Here is an 18,114-nt window from a genome sequence, read left to right on the forward strand (position 1 = left end):
ATTCTCACCTTCCTTCTTCCACCAATCTTAAACTGTTATATCATGATCTTTACCCAGTCTTTTTTAAAGATTATATATATAAAACTATATATACATATATATGAGCATATATTTATATATATACATATTTATAGAGCATGAGTAGGGAGAGGGGCAGAAGGAAAGTGAGAAAGGGAATCTCTAGCAGACTCCACGCTGTAGAGCCCAAAGCGGGGCTGGATCCCAGGACCTGGAGATCATGATCTGAGCTGAAAACCAAGAGTCTGATGGTCAACTGATTGAACCACTTGAGTGTCCTGATCTTTATGCAGCCTTAATCAAATTCCACATTGAGGGCAGCCCAGGTGGCTCAGCGGTTTAGCGCCGCTTTTAGCCTAGGGCGTGATCCTAGAGACTCAGGATTGAGTCCCATGTCAGGCTTTCTGCATGGAGCCTGCTTCTCCCTCTGCCTTGTCTCTGCCTCTCTCTCTCTCCTCTCTCTGTGTGTATCTCTCATGAATAAATAAAATCTTTAAAAAAAATTCCACATTGAAATATTCACCTTAAACTTAGCTTCTGAGACACAACCAAAGCTCTATAGAGTTAGTGTTCTCTCATACTATGATAAGTAATAAACTCAGTGCTATTTTATCAACAGGTTGTTTTAGTGACTTTTGGGTGACATACCCAACACCTTTATGATAGGTAATGATGATTACCTATCATTCGATAATATATTTTATTCTATACACCTGTACTCTATAACATACATGCTCTTCTCTTTTTCCTTCTTATTTTAATCTCATACTTAATTCCCATATTCTTTTAAGTCCCCTTTTCCCTGAGCCACATTTTGTCTCAGATACCTTGGTAACTTCCATCAATATTTCATATCACAATCAGTGGCTCCTAAGAACAGAATCAGTGTTGACCTTCCAGGATATGAACAATATAAAGCAGAAAAAAAGAAGTTTGGCTTGAATTAAACATTTCATTTACTATCATATAGGTAAGGTCTATAAATGTCATTACCTGGGCATTCCAATGAGATAGCTCCTAAAACTTCATTTAAAAAGAAAGAGGGAAACATGAGATTCTGTGAAATCAATAATCTTTATTCTCATCTGTTAGGTCGCTTTAGATAAAATAGCACCAGAATCTGAGAACTTCAGCTGTGATCTAATTGAATATACTGGCATAGCTAAAGAACAGGTAACTCAGAAGAAAATTAATTAGTCTTGGATAGTCTTTGGATAGTCCTGGCCTCCAAAATCCAAGTGCTCTGGCCCCTCTGACAAGTTTGTCCTTGTTATAAGATTGATGTATCATATGTGTTGGACAGACATTGCAAATATCCAATTCACTGTACTACCGTTGTCCCCTTGTTCTTTTTTTTTTTTTTTTAATGTATGCCTTTAAAGTAGCCTTCTGTTTATGATTTAGGTTTTTTTTTTTGTCATAGAGGCTAGGCTAGTTATAAAAGTGCAAATATTCAAGTCCCTGTGACATTCCTGTTTTTCTATATAAATCAAAAACAGGAATTCTGAATTTTAAAAATTGTGGTAAAATACACATAAAATTTACCATCTTAATCATTTTATGTGTAAGTTCAGTGGCACTAAGTATATTCACCTTGTGTAACTGTCACAAACATCCATCCATGAACTCTTCATTTTTCAAACCTGAACCTCTGTGCATATTGTTTTTTAAAGATTGTATTTATTTATTCATGAAAGACACAGAGACATAGGCAGAGGGAGAAGCAGGCTCCCTGCAGGGAGCCCAATGTGGGACTCGATCCTGCGACTCGATTCCGGGACTTGGGATCAGGCCCTGAACCAAAGGCAGATGCTCAAACACTGAGCCACCCAGGAGTCCTCCCCACACCCCAATGCATGCCTATTAATAACTCCTAAATCCTCCCTTCTCCCGACCACTGATAACTACCATTCTGCTCTTGGTCTGAATGAATTTTACTATTCTAGTACCTCACCTGTGTGGAATCACATTGTACATGTCTTTTTGTGACTGGCTTATTTTGCTTAGCATAATGTCATCAAGGATCATCCATGTTGTAGTACATGTCAGAATTTCCTTCCTTTTTAAATTAAAGCTTAATTATATTGTATGTATATACCAGATTTTGTTTATCCATCCATCAGTAGACACTTGGTTTGCTTCTACCTTTTGGTTTAGACAAATAATGTAATATGTGTACAAATATCTCTTTGGGATCCTGATTTTAAACATCAGTCACAGGAGCTTGGTGTTTTTTTCTTTTTCTTTTTTATTTATTCATCAGAGACACCGATAGAGAGGCAGACACATAGGGAGAGGGAGAAGCAGGCTCCATGCAGGGAACCCCAACGTGGGACTTGATCCCGGGACTCCGGGATCATGACCTGAGCCGGAGGCAGGCACTCAACTGCTGAGCCACCCAGGCTTCCCATGGAACTTGGTTTTTGTGAGCCCACTCATGAGAAATGAATCTGTGGTTCATTTACTGAAGAAATCAAATTGTTGTTTTCAAGGCCTGAGCTAGAGCAAACTTAGCAGAGTAAACGATATGTTTTGGGTGATTTTTTTGGATTATATGGAAATACACCTAGAGGGATGCCTGAGTGGCTCAGCAGTTGAGCATCGCCTTTGGCTCAGAGCATGATCCCAGAGTTCTGGGATCGAGTATCACATCAGGCTCCCTGCATGGGGCCTGCTTCTCCCTCTGCCTATGTCTCTGACTCTCTCTCTGTTTCTTGTTAATAAATAAAATCTAAAAAAAAAAAAAAAAAAAAAAGGAAATACACCTAGAATGTACAGATGTCCTGTTGGGTGAATTGGTTTTCTTAATGCTGCCTCTGCAAACATAGGAGAAGAATATTTTTTCTAAGAGATACTAAAATGTTGCTCATATTCAAGTCTTCTTCTTTTTTTTTTTTTTTAGATTTTTATTTATTTATTTATTCATGAGAGACACAGAGAGAGGCAGAGTGAGAAGCAGGCTTCTTGCGGGGAGCCTAATCCAGGACTCAATCTCATGATTCCAGGATCATGACCTGAGCCAAAGGCAGATGCTCAACCACTTGAGCCACCCAGGTGACCCAAGTCTTCTTTTGTGAAGTAAGTTTATGTGGTCTGATAATTGTTTCCTTTCTCGAATTGATTTAAATTGCAAATTCACAAATGCTATTTTTAATAGAACATAATATTGTTCAGAAAGAATCATATTAAACATACAGCCAACGTATCAGGGGACGTGTCCCACGGGGCTTTATAAAATAAATGAGGGCATTCTTTGTTGACCTTTATTACCTTGGGCATATTCAATTTTCCTGATATATTTATGTTCTATTTTGTCTAGTCAACATTACTCTGAGTCCTCTCTGCTAATTTAGCAATTCTGTGGTAAATTTGGTACTTATAGTGATAGATCACCATTTACTGTTTAATAAATCCATTAAAGCTTATGTAATGAGGTCATTCATTGGCAATTTAATAGTACTTATATTTAAAGTCACAGAGTAAGTCAAGAAAGGATGCATCAATGACCTAAGTGAGTTAATATGCTTAATTTTCTTCCCTTTTCTTCGAAGGTAAGCTTATTATCAACCATGTATGCCCTTGGATAAGTTGTCGCATATTCAAAGTATCAAAAGAATGCATTTTACACACTGCTAAGAAAGGATTGCAAGATGTAATACTAGTGCAAATTTGGAAAACATATTTGCTTGCAATTGTATCTTTCTATTCCTCTGCTCTTCCTGAGCCTGGAGGAAGTAGGCAAAAGGGTTATTAAGAGCACAATCCCTTGCTTTCAAGATAGACTCCCTGTCGCAAACAAAACACTGCTTCCTGAGAGACTGTATCAATCTTCTGTTTGAAGGGATAACAGCTGTGCACTTTTTCACTGTGCAGGTTAACTTTTCCTGTGACAGGCACACTCAGACAGCATGAGCAAAGTCTCATGCTTTTTGTAGGCATTTTATTGAGCTGGGTTGTCACCAACCCAAGCTTATCTGTATCCATGGCAAGTTACATGGGAGAACTGGCTTCATCTATTGCATCTTTTGATTGATAACCACATGAATTGTTGGTAGCATCTGTGATATCCAGTTGTTATGGCCCTGTAGCAGGATACTTGGACTACCTCAGAAATCCCTAAAATTTATTCCTAGAGAATGTTAAAGCTTCCAAAAGGTAAACATATTCTATGGGCAAATGAGTTTGAAAGACAATAAATTAAGTAACATTACACACAACATTTAACCTGCCATGGCTCCTCATGGGAACCCTGAGTGGACAAGGAGACCATACTCCCCAGGGTTAGGAGCACAGGTTTGTCAACATGTGGGCCAGCTTGACTGAGTTCTGACTCCTCTACTTATTGCTTGTTGACCTGAGGCCAGTGACCAAACTCATTAAAGCTGAATTTTTTTATCTTTCAAATGATGGATTTAAGCTAGACCTCTAAGGCTCCATTTAGCTATATGATTTCTGGGGTAATTGATTTTCCAAAGCTCCAGATAAATTAAGTAAGGCACACAGAAAGAGAATTTTAGTTTTGCCTTTCATTTTAACTGCCATAATCCCTCTTCATCTCATAGTTGGCTTTTTTTTTTTTAATCATACAACTAATGAGCCAAGTAAATATTTACCAGCCATTTTCTTTCTTTTGTTTTTCCTTTTGCTACATAGTACAAGTCATGTTGAAACTGTGTGGTTAGCCTTGTTTTGTTTTGTTTTTTCAAAGAGATGAATAAATCATTTCCCCCCTCTTCATTATGGGTGTTGGCTGTATCTGTCTTCATGTCAATGGGAAGAAGCATGTTTTTATTTGTATAAACAGCATACATATCCAGTTGAGGGGTGACTGGAAGATACTTCTTTTATTCACTCAAAAGACGTTCATTAAAAAACACTGTATCTCAGCCAGTGTGCTAAGTGCTGAGAACACAGCCTGATGGAGAATACAGACAAGAAGAAGCAATATAATATAGTGGGATACGTATGATGCTAGATGTAATAAGACAGTTTTGAAGCAAATGAGGGGCTGTAACCCAACCTTGAGAACCTAAGTTTTTCTAACAAAGCAAGGGTTTTAGATCTAAGATGAAGATCACCTAAAACAGTAGAATGTTTCCCAAAAGACCTGGTCTGAGAGAGATCATCTGGAAGGGACTAGTAGGATAGCCATAGGGCCTGTCAGTCATTTTAGCTTTCTGCTGATTATGCATCCGCAATACCCTTTATCCCAGAAACAGAAACTTGTACTTCAAATCTGGGAAATCCAAGATATGCATTGGGAGTGTGGCTGTTAAGAATTTAATTAAAACGTTCCAATTCTGTTGGGTTTAGTTTTTAAACTGTGACTATCGAAGTACTTATAATCTGCCAATTCTCTGGAGGGCTTAGTCATCAGTTGGCCTGATGGTTTTGGGTTTGTTTTTCCCTTAAGTGTATGTGTCTGAGGCATGAATGGAAAAATATAATCTTGAAACAGGTTTGCATCTAGGTTTAAAAAAATTAATTAGTTTCAATACTTAAAAGTATATAGGGATTTATTCAATCATAGATTGGTATATTGAGTGTTATTACAGAACCTTCCACTAGATGCCACTGTTGTTTCAATTAGTTTGCATTCCTTTGCTTTCTCTGGAAGGGACTTCATAGGACAGCAAGCTACTTGAAGAAATTACATAGTTCACCATTCTGCTTCCAGGTAAAATATCCCCAATATAGGAGAATCTAGCTTATTTAGAAATGCCTTCAGGGAAACTACTTAAGTCTCCCTTGTAAGGTCCTAAAACTTAATTCTTTTTATTGTCAAGAAATTGTTTTATATCAAACCTATATTTTTGATACTGCTGTTTAAACACATTTCCTTTCTCTGTTCTCAATGGAGATGAGGAAAAACAGATCATCTTCTCATATATAAAAGTCTTTCAAATACAGAAGACTGATATAAAATTGCTTTTCATCTTTTTTCCTTAAGGCTAAAATAATATAATTTCTTTTAAGTTTTCATCACATTTTTTTTTTTTACCACTCTACCTAATTTTTGATGAGATCTAGAATCCAAATTGAATTCAAAATACTCCAAGGAGTTTGGGTTTCCATTCATGGTTGATTCATTTGTTACTGTCCCAAAGTTTCAGCAATATGACCTAACAATTATTTCTTGGGTTCTCAGATAAACACAGAATAAAGCTGATATTGGTTTAAATCACCATACTTCATTCCAATGTTGATAATAGATACTAGGGTAGACAGGTGTTCATCAACTCTACCTTGTCCTAGCCAAAACAATTTTGAATATGCCATCTTCTTGTTCACTTTCAGACTTTAGTATTCCGGGTACCTGGGATGATTGCAACATCCTACCCTATGCTCCTTTCTCCCGCCTGGTTTATATACACCTTCCATCTCAGATTAAACATCATTTCTTCAGGAATCATTCTCTGAACCCAGCAGTATCTTTTGCCCCCAAAGACCTTGCCATATATCCCAGCATGTTTTCCCTTAACATCTTGCACTTCTCTTTTGTAAAATTTGCACACATATAGTCCTTTAATTATTTGTAAACATCTGTTTAATGTCTGTTCTTTCCCCCCATTAGATGCTATTAAGTTAGGGGGTAAGGTTTGTTTGTTTGGTTGTTTTTTGACTCACATGGGTCCAGCATACTACTGAAGATCCAGTGGGCACGTGGTAGGAACTCAGTAGGCCTATTTTGACTAAAGGACTAGTTTCCAACTAATTTGTATCCTTTTCTTTCCCAGAGATATGATGATTCTTGGTAGGGCAATTATCAGGAATCAGGAGGTAGATAAGAGCATGGCTTATTCAAAAATCTGAAAAAAAAATCAGGGACCTAGATGGGGAGTGAGAGAGTTACACCCACCAGTTTAGTGAGGAAGGAAAAACCAGATTTTAGACTGTGCACTATAGGCAACTAAAACTACGGATAGGTTTTTAAAGAGGGAAATGATATGGTCAGATGGTGACAATTCAACAGGAATAGTGAACAGTTCACAAGGACAAAGACCATGTGTGCTGACCATTACAGTAGTAACCTTGACATGGAGCTGTTCTTCCTGGCCAGTTGTGACTTCATTTATAGCTGTTCTTTTGGAGGCGACTTTACCATGCTTTTGAAGTCTTTGACACAAATGTGGATAACAACAATGATGTCAATAATAATAACATAATACCTAATGCCTGTTGAGCACTTCCTATGCATTAGGCACTGGGTTAGCCCCTTTATAAGCATTGTATCAGGATGAAACTTTAGCTTGCATAACAATCACCTGGGGGGCTTTTTGTTATAGACTTCTAGGCCCCTGCTCTCAGAGCTCTGATTTAATAGGCATGGGTGGGGCTGATAATTTTTGTGTTTCTGACAATATCCTGGGTGATGCTGCTGGTCCAGGGACCATACTTTGACAGCCTCTGCATTATATCATTTAATCATCAAGACAATAGTAAAAGATAAATACTCTTTTTTTCTTTTTTCTTTTTTTTTTTTTTGTGCAGTCGAGTTTCCGACATTTGGGGAAATCGCAGGGGTTAGCACATCCGGAGTGCAATGGATAAGCCTCGCCCTGGGAAAACCACCTTCGTGATCATGGTATCTCCCCTGCCAGGTAAGTATCGATAAATACTACTATTATCTCCTCTTATATGTGAGGACACTAAAGCTTTGAGAAGTTCACTAACTTGTCTAGAGGCATATACCGAGTAAATGGCACAGCTGTCAAACACGGGTCCTTCTAATTCAAAAGTTGCTCTCCCTAACTCTTATAATGATCGTTCTCAGGGCAGCCCGGGTGGCTTAGCAGTTTAGCGCCGCCTTCAGCCCAGGGTGTGATCGTGGAGACCCGGTATCCAGTCCCACATCAGGCTCCCTGCATGGAGCCTGCTTCTCCCTCTGCCTGTGTTTCTGACTCTCTTTGTGTCTCTCATGAATAAATATATAAAAATCTTTTTTAAAAAATGATGGTTCTCGAACTTTGCATGCATCAGAATCACTGGAGAAGTTTTTAAAAAACATCAGGTACAGATTTTCCTTGACTCATGATGGGGTTATATCCTGATAAATCCATCATAAGTGGAAAATACTGAGTCAAAAATGTATTTAATACACTTAACCTACCAAATCTCATAACTTACCTGATACTTTAGCCTACCTTAAACATATTCAGATCACTTACTTTAACCTACATTTGGGCAACATCATCTAACACAAAGTCTATTTTTAAGTAAGTGTGGAATATCTCATGTAATGTATTGAATACTGTACTGAAATTGAAAAACAGAATGGCTATATGGGGACAGAATGGTTGTAATCATATTGGTTGTTGGCCCTCGTGATCATGTGGCTGACTGGGAGCAGGGGCTGCTGGCCCTGCCAAGCATCTCAAAAGAGGATCACATCACCTATTACTAACCCAGGAAAAGATCTAAATTCAAAATTGGAAGTGTGGTTTCTAGTGAATGTGTATTGCTTTTACACCATTGTAAAGTGGAAAACTCATAAGTTGAACCATCTTAAGTCAGGGACTATGGACACTTGAGTGCTCCCTTTGTTTAATGAATCACATTTTCCATCATAGGATGGGCTACCTGTTATTTGACAAACTTCTCAAGAGATTCTAAAGCCCAGAGATTTTTGGAAACAGTACATTTGGCTGCACATTCTAATCTCTTGAACATTAAAAAAAAAAAAACAACTCAAAACTGACATCTGATCCCAACCCCAGATATTCTGATCTATTTGTGCTGGGGTTTAATTTAGGAATCAGAATTTTTTAAAGATCCCTGTGATTCTAACCTGCAGTTTGAGAAGTGTGAGAACCACTGCACTAAGATTCTGCCTCTTGAACTTAACTGTTCATGTTTTAGAGACACTTGAAAATGAATTCATTATGCAAAGAGATGTTAAAGCAAGAAAACACTAAAGCAGGCTTTAGGGGGGAGGAGCTCTGGAGGTAGAAGCCCTGGGTTTAGATTGATCTGTCATTTACTAACTCTGCTGTAACCTTGGGTGAGTCATCAAATATTTCCTAAGTCTTGGTTTCCTCACATGTAAAATGAAAATAATGATAAGACCACATGCTCTTCCAATGCACAGCATTATTGTGAAAATTAAATAAAATTGTGTCTCTTTAAGGCTTTATGAACTCTTGAACACTAAACAAATGTGAGAGATTACTTTTGTATTGATTTGAAGAGCAACTTCTCACCAAAGATATATCATAGCCAGCAGTAAATGAGGCTCATTTATTTTTTTCTACTTGCAGCAGTCATGCTCAGCTTATATTCAGGTGTTATGTCAAAAACATTTCCTTGGATTTTTTTTTTTTTTCTGGCAGGCATAAACACTGGCAAAATCTTTTTTTTTAATATCATTTGCATGCTTTCCTGAAAGCACCAAATTATAGGCAGGACTAATGGGTTGAGAATGCTTAAGGCCAGTTTACTGTGGCTTGCCTATGACATATCACCATCTGAAAAGCCATCACAGAGGAAAAAAAATCATTCACAGTCTAATTTAAATAATGGCTGCATCTTTGCAGTGAAGATAGACTGTGACAGTTTATAGGTTTTAGATGGTGACTCCTTCATGTTGTAAAAACAGATCAGCTGCCAGTGGACCTACAATTATTGCCATATGCATTTGTGAGTTTTTAAAGGGAAATTGAGTGAGCAGCTGCCATTACAACTAGGTAGATTTAGGTGAGTGAATGTATCCGTTCAGTGACATTTAAAAAAAATGTATCATCTGCTTGTAAAGCTTCAGGTTCCTGAAGCTCAACTTCCCACTTGTAAATTTCTGTAATGCTCTTTAAAAAAGAGGCTGATAATAATGAAGACGAGCAGAAGGAATCTTTTGTAAGCATGTAATTAAGAGCATTGCAAATTATTTTCTCTTCCTCATCCTCAGTACACAAGTCCATATTGAATCTGGGAAGCCAGAGAGGACTGTCTAGAGTGGTTTGCTGACATAAAGAAGAAAGGTGGGTTAAAAAATGAATTACAGAAAAAAATTTCCCTTTGTCTTTTTCATGAATGAGCTCTTTTAACTCTTTACCTCCATAGATAGAGCCCTCTTCATGTATGTGACATATACAAACCAGGGAGGAGGGGGCCAACGCTGCACAGAATGGGAGAAGTGGGATCTTCTAAGTGGGGCATGGCCATTCCTACCTTTGTCCTGAGAAACAGAGGCTATTTCCAAAAAGCAGAGGGTAGGTTACTCTCTTTGTTCTGAATCCAAAGGGAAGGTGACAGAGATCCAGAATTGGAATAATAATAGCTACCATTTATATGATACTCTAAAAGATTAGTAAAATTTCTTTATCAAATTTAACAAAAGGCACTTTCATTTTGAATCCTAACTCACTGAAATGCAAAGACTGCAGTATTTTAAAAAATGTTTTTTGAATAATTCACCACTGCCCTTCTAATGATGTGATCACCTTCATCTGACTTGACCATTTGACATACTGGATATCCTACTTGGCTTTCTTCCCTTCTGTGGCTTCCCTGCCCACTCAGAGAAGAAAAGAAGGAAGATTAGATAGTAGAGGAATAGGAAATAAAGCTACCTTGATATCCTATTAATCTGGCTTTCCATGATGCTTTATTTCTCAATGATAGTACTTACCAACTAGTGTTGTAATTTATGATTTTTGCCTATTAAACTATGAAATCTTCAAGAGCTAGGCAATGCCTTTCCAAACAACTATGCATAGTGCCTCACACAATTAGGTGTCTCAAAAATACTTATTGAATGAATGAATATTAGAAACAATATATAATAAACCTAAGAAAAAATCGGCAACTTGTAAGAATTTTTATTTCATATGTTGCTCTGTTTTAAAGCACATATATATTTTTACATGTTACTGGTATAGTCACTTTGCCAGAGTAGGTTACAAATATAGTCATGTCCCTTTCACCTCAAGGATCTTTGGGGATTCCATAGTTTTATTTTATTTTATTTTATTTTTTTATTTATTTAAAGATTTTTATTTATTTATTCATGAGAGACACACACACACAGAGGCAGAGACACAGTCAGAGGGAGAAGCAGGCTCCATGCAGGGAGCCTGACGTGGGACTTGATCCTGGGTCTCCAGGATCACGCCCTGGGCTGCAGGCGGCACTAAACCACTGAGCCACCGGGGCTGCCCCATAGTTTTATTTTAGGAGAAAATCCCATGGCTTACTTGAGGACTATTATACCCCAAATTGTTTAAGAACTTCAGAGGCTTATTCAGTTTAGAAGGGTCTGGGCACAGTCTGACTGGTTTGGTGGTGGGCGGTGTCTTCAGCAGCCATTGCTTTGATTGATCAGGTCCTGTTTTTTTGCCTGCCATGCTCCTCTGATCCTTTATTGAGTTCCCTTTCTAAGTCACACTGTTCTAGGGGTACTATCTCATGTGTCTCTGTCCTCCGATGTGGTGAGGCAGCAATCTATTGGCTGCTTCAGATATCCACATACCTCACATGGGGCTCTTACTCAGAATCCCAAGGTTACCTCTTTTGTGTTTAATTGTACTCACATAATAGATTGGGTCTCAAGGCTCTTTTAGGCTCAGTCATACAGCTGGGGTAGGCCCTTTTGATAAACCTCAGGCCCTCTCTTTGAAATCATGGATTACCCTAGAATTCTCTTACTTCCTGGAGAGCTCCATTTGGAGCCTTTGTGGTCATTTGCACCATCAGGGCATGGTCAGTACCATCCCAAATAGTCTACTAACATTGAACTTCACAAGGGAAACTATCACTCTCACTTTTCTCTACTCCCAGGAGGCTCCTAGAGCTTTATGCAAATTTGTCCACCTTTTTCACAAATGCTGACTCTAAATTTCAAGGGATACAGAGGTGAGACTTCGTCAGGCTCCAGAAAATTTGCTGTATCTTTCCTTTAAGCAATAGGTACCTGCTACCCTTACTTTGTGTAAGCAGGGTTAGTCAAGTGACTCTTTTCTGAAAAAGGAAAATTTGATCTAAGGTGGCTTGTTATATTCATCTAAAGATGCATGAGTTTTCTGAATAAATGCTGTTTTAAAATTTCTTTTCAATGCACACATGCATATGCACACATGTAGATATAAATAAGTACACATAGATACTCTTGAGTCCACAGAAAGTGTTAACAATAACCATCTCTGGATTATAAGATTGCAAAGCATAACTCATTTTTTTCTTGTTTTTCTCAAAAATACATATTTTTGAACAATAAAATATTAAAAGTTAGTATAATAAATATAAAGCAAAAAATTCCATAACTTTAGAATAAACACTATCAACTACATATGCCAGAACTGAAATATCTTTGAAAATAAAACATGACACTGTCAATAGATTTTATCCTCTGTTTCATTCACATTCAATTATAGGTGAATTTATAAAAATATGTAGTTACCTGTGCTACTTGCTTACTTTCTGAAATGCAGGTGCTAGTGACAAGCCATTCATACAATTTAGTGACATTTGCTCTGTTGTTGTCTTAATGGCACTCTAAATTCAAGTTTTAACTATTTCACCCTCCGATTACAATTTATTATTTTTTCAAAAAGCATATAATGGAGAAATATTTTTAAAACATCTATTGCAGAAAGAGAACAAAGGTGTTACCTCCAGTTGTGTTCACGTATCATTTTACTGTCAAACTAAAATTTTCTAAGATAGCTCATGAACTGGCATCTTTTCAGGAAGCCTAGCAAAGTCTTTCAGGCAATCTCTTTCACATATTATTTAGAATGTAATTTCTAGCAGTTGATTTAATCTCAAAATATATCCTTATAACAAAATAATCTTAGAGCAGGACTTAACTCTTTAAATGCAAAGTACAATAAAGGAACACTTTAAACCATTTGTTGGTTGATTTGTCATTCATCATTTACTCTGGCATATAAGCTAACTGACATCCAAACATTGGAGACAGACAGCATATGCATAATGTTCTGTGGTTGACTAAAATTCAAAATTCCCTATATCCATTCAGTATGGTGTGAGAACGGCTCATTTGTCCCTCTGACTTCTGTGGAACTGGAGTTGTAACAGTGGGGACTGCACAGCTGGGAGGATGAGAAAAATGATTTCATTAGGAAAAAGATTCCAAATTGGAAGCGAGTTGCTTTTACAAATCTCATAATAAAAACTGATTTTTGTACTTTCCATGTGCTTATTCTGCAAATGTTTAGTGCATTTCTGTCTGCTAGGTTTAATTTTCTAATTTGGCTCGGTTTGCATGTGAAACTGATTTGAATAAATTAAAGGGAGGGTGTTAAGGGGTTTTTTTTTTTGTATTTATTTTTTTCTTGAGTTTTTTGGAAGAGGGGTCGTGGGAGTGCTCAGTCATAGGAACTTCATTATTCTCAATAGGCTATTTGCAGTCAAATGTCACAGAATTCAGTGCGTGAGACATGTCTTGTATTATGCCGTATCTACTAGATCATTTCATGATTCAATGAGTCATAGAATCAGAGATTGTTTTAGTTGGCTGGGGACCGGATGCAAAAGTCAAAAAAAAAAAAAAAAAAAAGTGGAGTCTTTCTCAAAAGCGATCCGACAAATCCCTTTTTCCTGACCACCCCTAATCTTCCCTCAGTCCTGGCAGAGAAGAATCCCCCAGAGATGGGAATGTGTTGTTTAGAAAAACTTCTTAGGGGATTCTGATAGGATCCTCTGCCTGAGAACCAAAAGTTTATATTCACATTCTAAAAAATGAGAAAAGAAAGAAATTGCAGAGAGGTAAAGTAATATCCATCTGCAGTAACATCAAGGCTGGCACTTCATTCACGGGTCATTTCTCTTTAAAACCTGTTGAGGGGGCAGCCTGGGTGGCCCAGCGGTTTAGCACCTGCCGTCAGCTCAGAGCATGATCCTGGAGTCCCGGGGTCGAGTCCCACGTCGGGCTCCCTGCATGGAGCCTGCTTCTCCCTCTGCCTGCGTCTCTGCCTCTCTCTCTGTGTGTGTCTCTTGAATAAAAAAAAAAAAGGAAAAAACAAACAAACCTTTCGAGGGTATTAGTCGCAGTAACTCCCCCTTAAACACGAGGAATACGTTCCAAGACCCCCAGCAGATGCCTGCAACCACAGAGTTCCAAACACTATATATTCTACGTTTCCTCCCAAGCACACATACGTAAGGTACAACTTAATGCATATATTAGGCACATGAGATAGTAATAAGTATAACTACTAATAACATCGAACAATTATCACGATATACTGTAGTAAGCGTTACCTAATGTGGTGTGTCTCAAAATATTCTATGGCGCTCAGCCTTCTGGGGATGATGGGAAATGATAAAATGTCCACGTGCTGAGATGACGTAAGGTAAATGACGCAGGCGCTGTGACGTTCCGTTAGTCGGATGATTCGTTGGGAAGATCATTTCCCTTTGGGGGGGGGGGAGGGTCGCTCTCTTAATGAAACTGCGAAAGTGAAACTGCAGATGGGCCGGGCTGCCCTCTCGGCGTCCATATTGGTTTCGCACCCTCCGAAGTTCCTCAGGCGACCTGTGAACCTGGCCGCGGTAGGCCGATGGCCGAGGAGCGCCTCGAGGAAGGGACGGTAGGCGGCGGGTGTAACCCGCAAAGGAACTGAAGAAGGGGGCTTGTCGTGGGCCGAGCGTGGGGCAGACCGTGCCTGCAAGGCGGCGGGGGAGGTGAGGAGCCTCTGAACGTCCAAGTCCAGCGCGCAGGTCAGCCCGCGCTCCCCTTCTCTCCATGAGCTCTTCTCACAGCGCCTCGTCCAGGTAATCTCTCCCATGTATTCTTCAGGATGGGGAGTTACAGTGCAGGTGTCGAGGTAATGAGGTTGTGAAGGTATTAGGGCGAGCTGTAGCCCGTCCAGATGGAAGCAGGCCTCAAACTGAATTCTTCAGCAGGGACTGTTCATTTCGTTTGTTCTTGATACAGCACCAGTGTCTAGTCAGCAAAAGTCCACTCAGTCCCTCAATCTTCCTGTAAATGTCCCTGGATGGATTGTTTAAAGTAGGTTTTTGTGAAACATGGTTAAAACAAAACAAACAAACAAAAAACCAAAACAAAACAAAACAAAAAACTCCAAAACACAAAAAAACAAAACCTACCATTTTGTGAAAAATGGTAAAAAAATAAAAAAATAAGTTGCGAGGGGCGCCTGGGTGGCTCTGGTTTAGCGCCTGCCTTTGGCCCAGGGCGTGATCCTGGAGTCCTGGGATCGAGTCCTGCATTGGGTTCCCTGCATGGAGCCTGCTTCTCCCTCTGCCTATGTCTCTGCCTCTCTCTCTATGTGTCTTTCAGGAATAAATAATTTTTTTAAAAAATTAAGTTGCGAATTCAGGAACTCAAGTTACTGATTGAGACTTCGTTCTCTTTACTTTTTACCTTACAGATAATACATGCATAAAATATGCGCCAACTATGAATAGTTTACAGTAAGCTTTAATATTAGCTAACAATTCTTTCTTACTAAATCAGTGCTTGCAGCACTTAGTGTGCCTAGAAGGAAGAATAACTGGTCTGGGCAGCCTCTTTTACTTTCTGGCTTTGTGGATGCTTTCTGCAGATTCATCACTATCTATGCTGGACTGGCTGCTTCAGGACTCATAAGAGTTGATCTTTGCTCATGTACTTGTTCAAGGTATAATATCTACATATTAAATCTTTTTTTTTTTTTTTTTTTTTTTTATTTATGATAGTCAGAGAGAGAGAGAGAGAGGCAGAGACACAGGCAGAGGGAGAAGCAGGCTCCATGCACCGGGAGCCCGATGTGGGATTCGATCCCGGGCCTCCAGGATCGCGCCCTGGGCCAAAGGCAGGCGCTAAACCGCTGCGCCACCCAGGGATCCCTACATATTAAATCTATTTCAAGTACATTGATTGCCTTATGAAATGCTTTGTAAAGGCTGGTTGCCTGCTTTACTGTAAGGTTTTGGGAATATGCTGTTTGACTCTTTAATCTGAATATTTGGTATCAATGTTCTTTGTCATCTGCAACCTCGCTGCCAAATTTTTCGAGTTTAATGTCAGTAGGTGAATTTGGTCTTTTTGGGTGGGAAGAACCTCTTTCTACTTAAAGTCTTAAACAGAAAATTAATATCTTACTGGATTAAAAAAAATATGCTTCTGATATAACATGTGTAAAATATACCAAAGAATGGAGGTGTTCTTATTTAGACATTTTGCATCTAGTACGTATTGGCTACATAGCAGCATTCTCTCTGACCTACCTGTACCCTCCAATATGAAAGCACACTCACTGCTGCTGTTATCTCAGACTAGTACTGCCCCACAGAAATAAATGTAGGCCATATATGTTATTTCAGATATTCTATAACCATATTAAAAAAAGAAACAAGTAAAATTAATTTTAATAATATATTTTATTTAATCTAATATAGCCAAAACATTATAATTTCAACATGTGATCTATATAAAAAGTATTAATAAAATATTTTACATTCTGTTTTTCCTACCAAGTCTTTGACATCTGGTATGTATTTTACATTTAGAGCACATCTCAATGTGGATGTTAACTACAGACTTTTCATTGGGAATACTTGATCTGCATTCAGATTTGATAAAATACATAGCTGAAAAGCAGATTCACATATCCAAGCTTTTCCAAAATACTTAAAAGTTTTCCAATAATTAAATTGAAACTGGAAAAGTAATTGTTCTCTTATGTGCACATTGTTAAAATGGGTTCATCTTTTTTTTTTTTTTTAAGATTTTTATGTATTTATTAGAGAGAGAGAAAGAGAGAATAGGAGTTGGAGGGGGGCGGCAGAGGTAGAGAGAGAAACAGATTCTCACTGAACAGAGAGCCCAATGCCGGGCTCAATCCCAGGACTCTGAGATCATGACCTGAACTGAAGGCAGACACTTAACTGACTGAGCCATCCAGGCACCCCAGGGTTCATCTTTTTTTAAAAGCATCAATTTGACTTTGAAGCCAAATATGAATTTGAAAATTACGTCTATCCAGCTTAAGTAAATTCACTAACTCTGGTGTCAATTCAGTATTGTTAACATTGAATTCAAAGAGGTATGGCATAAGTTGAAAAGCAGTTCTAAGGTTATCAATATCAGCAAAGTGTTCTTCACGTTTTTCTTATAGTTCTCAGAGGCAATTATATAATGCTATTAATTATAATTAACATGTTTTGCACATTGATTCTCATGAGAAAATATGTGAAATCATTATTACTTATAGATATTATGAAAATGTCAATATTAATATAATTTTTTGCACTTGTCTAGCTAAAGTCACAAAAATCTATTTCCTTGCTGCTTCACATTTAATTCATTTTCAGTGTGCTATCTATAAAAATCATAGATCGGGCAGCCCCGGTGGCACAGCGGTTTAGCGCCTCCTGCGGCCTGGGGTGTGATCTTGGAGACCCAGGATCGAGTCCCACGTCGGGCTCCCTGCATGGAGCCTGCTTCTCCCTCTGCCTGTGTCTCTGCCTCTCTCTTCGGTCTCTCTGAATGAATAAAGAAAATAAATCTTAAAAAAAAAAATAAATAAATAAATAAAATAAAAATCATAGATCACATTGCCCCTTTTGCCTTTATTTATTATTTGGCAAATATTCTGTTTCAAGAAATCCTGAATAGGAGTTCAGAGTACAATAAATTTTTGTAAAATGATTCCATGACTTGAACAACCAGCCTTGGTATTAGTAATTATTAATTATTAATTACAAGAATTTTTAATCTATTGCCTACTATTTATTTTAATAATTCAATTAACTGGCAATGATTAATCAGTTGCACATGTTTACTGAATGATTTTAATAACTGTATCTGTGACACTTTTTGTAAAGTCCACTACAGAAAACTGAGCATACATATTTTCAACATGTATTATGCAAAAGAACAAAGCAATAAGAAGGGAAATGTCAGTCTCTTGTTTTAAGACTTTAATAAATACAGGTTTTTGACCTAACCTAGATGGAATACCATCTATCATGATAGAAATAATTTTGTCCTATGCAGCTGAGACCCTTATTCGAGAGGTGTAAAAGATGAAAAAGAAAATCTTTTCTAGGAGTTTGGATTTTAGGCTGCAAATTGACAACATTTTTTTTTCTTTTATAAATTTGGAAGTTCTTCAAGACAAAAGTACTCTTGGG

At 38.0% G+C, this 18,114-nt stretch overlaps 2 long non-coding RNA genes and 1 pseudogene across 2 annotated transcripts in view; 1 reads left to right on the forward strand and 2 right to left on the reverse strand.

Moving 5' to 3' along the window:
* Positions 1–7,499: 7,499 nt before the first annotated feature.
* LOC144288167 (U1 spliceosomal RNA) lies at positions 7,500–7,627 on the reverse strand (annotated as a pseudogene).
* Positions 7,628–10,817: 3,190 nt separating this feature from the next.
* LOC144287899 (uncharacterized) lies at positions 10,818–14,332 on the reverse strand. The gene is made up of 3 exons (XR_013355722.1): positions 14,236–14,332; positions 13,850–13,967; positions 10,818–13,064 (listed from the first exon to the last, which is right to left on the reverse strand). It is a non-coding gene; the product is annotated as an uncharacterized LOC144287899 (long non-coding RNA).
* A 47-nt stretch (positions 14,333–14,379) lies between these two features.
* The window catches only part of LOC144287898 (uncharacterized), a 258,963-nt gene continuing 255,228 nt past the window's right edge, over positions 14,380–18,114 (forward strand). The window contains exon 1 of the long non-coding RNA XR_013355718.1: positions 14,380–14,748. This is a non-coding gene — a long non-coding RNA (uncharacterized LOC144287898). The remainder of the gene's footprint in view (positions 14,749–18,114) is intronic.

This window comes from Canis aureus, chromosome 17, assembly GCF_053574225.1.
Source record: "Canis aureus isolate CA01 chromosome 17, VMU_Caureus_v.1.0, whole genome shotgun sequence".
In the NCBI taxonomy this organism is placed as follows: Eukaryota; Metazoa; Chordata; class Mammalia; order Carnivora; family Canidae; genus Canis; species Canis aureus.